The 1783-nt window shown below is 41.7% G+C and overlaps 1 non-coding gene across 1 annotated transcript; it reads left to right on the top strand.

The window, feature by feature from the left end:
- The first annotated feature begins 1442 nt into the window (after positions 1 to 1442).
- On the top strand, positions 1443 to 1554 carry LOC141559215 (U6 spliceosomal RNA). The gene has a single exon (XR_012487284.1). It is a non-coding gene; the product is annotated as a U6 spliceosomal RNA (small nuclear RNA).
- Positions 1555 to 1783: the final 229 nt, after the last annotated feature.

The following is a 1783-nucleotide window of genomic DNA, read 5'->3' as shown; positions in this document are numbered from 1 at the left end:
CTGTTCAGCCTCGTGCACCACCAGCACAACGTGAGACGTGGTGGGGAGGCCGGGACAGGGGTTGCGAAGACTTGAGTTTGAAATCAGCCTCTGACACTGGCCAAGTCATATCCTCTTTGTCCAAGGCATTTCTGCCCCTGTATTGGAGCCTGTTTCCTAATCTGCGAAGTGAAGGTAATATCTTACCTCACTCTATTGATTTTAGTTCTATTTACAGATCTGTTATTAAAAGTGCAGCTTCCTCCAAGTGGAATTTGTGATGTTTTCATGGGCTCCACTCTCACCTATTAATTCACAGTCCCCCAAACCTTGATTTGTAATAATCCAAATTTGGAGTGTAAGACAATTATGTTGGGAACAACTGAGAAAAAATACCATTATGTTTCCATTTTGTTCAATTGACCCTTGAGATATAGTTTGGCTCCTAGCACTGCTAAGAACAACGCTGGGGAGTTGGTGACTCTATTGGAATAATGGTGCATTTTGTTGTGTGCATCCTAATACTGAAGGGGTGGTCCACCGTGGAGTCTGAGAATTAGAACTATAAGGGACCTTAAGTTGCCACCTATTTCAAAGTCCTCATTTTAAAGACCAAGAAACGGAGGCGTGGGAGTAAGCAGAGAGGCAGGATCTTTTACCTCCAGATTCCCACTACTGTACCACACTGCCTTCCAAATGGACCCAAGAGAAAACATCAAATTGTTAGTAAGCTGAGATATTTTTTGCCAAATGAAGCACAGTAGAATTGGTATGAGTAGAATGGCTATCAGGGCAATTTCTTCACTTGCTTATCTAAGTGGAGACTCCCAGCGCCGTAGTCTGATTCCCCTTCCTTCTCCGACTTTAGACTGACTGGTGGTCTCCATGCATCTCAGAGTTTCACCAATCTTTATAATCACATGATTCTAACAGACTTCAAACATTTTCCATCTCATTCAGTCAGGCAGAATCCCCCACTGTCCTTTTCCTCCCCTCAATAATCCTGAACAGTTAGTTTACAGCAGTTCTAAATGATGTCTGCAGAAACAGCATTTCCCCCGGAGATCGAGCTTCTGATGAGACCCAGTAAGTCAGATTCAGTTCTCCATGAACCATTAATAAGTGCTGGTTACCAGAGTGGACACTTGTTAATTATATATCAATGTCAATTATAAAATCAGGTATGAGGAGACAATGGTGGCTACAAGGTTTCGGTGGGCCAATAGCTCGTTAACAGAACCAAAGGTAACTACAGTTAGTTGCTCTCCACTGTATTCATCTGGAGGTTAAGGGGCTTGTTGGAGGTAGGCAAGGTAATTAGTCACTTTTGTCTGTTTCTCCTATTCTAAAGGAAGAAGGAACTACTAAAAATTTGGAAAACGGGTACAAGATACAAGATACTAAGGCTTTCTAAATGGGTGTTTATGTAGTAAGCCAGTGGCCACACTAGAGATGTAGAAGATGTGCTTGCTCCGACAGCATGTAAACTAAGATTGGAACACTACAGATGAGATTAGCATGGCCCCTGTCTGTGCAAGGATGATCGGCAGATTTGTAGAGAGATGGAAGACAACTCAGGCACAAAATATATGTTAGTGAAGTTTACTGAGGTAACTGAAGTAACAGATGACCTGGAAACAGATGGTAAATGAAGCTAAGTATAGGAGATTGTTTCTTTGTGCTTCTTCGAATGAGGATTCCTTAACCAGCTCATGCATTGCAAATGGTTCTCAATTCTAGTATTAAAATACCTTCTTTAAAAAATACAGAAGTTTGTTCATTTGATGACTTTGCAAGTTTCCAC

This window comes from Sminthopsis crassicaudata, chromosome 2 (assembly GCF_048593235.1).
Source record: "Sminthopsis crassicaudata isolate SCR6 chromosome 2, ASM4859323v1, whole genome shotgun sequence".
In the NCBI taxonomy this organism is placed as follows: Eukaryota; Metazoa; Chordata; class Mammalia; order Dasyuromorphia; family Dasyuridae; genus Sminthopsis; species Sminthopsis crassicaudata.
This window is presented reverse-complemented; position numbering and strand designations above follow the sequence as displayed.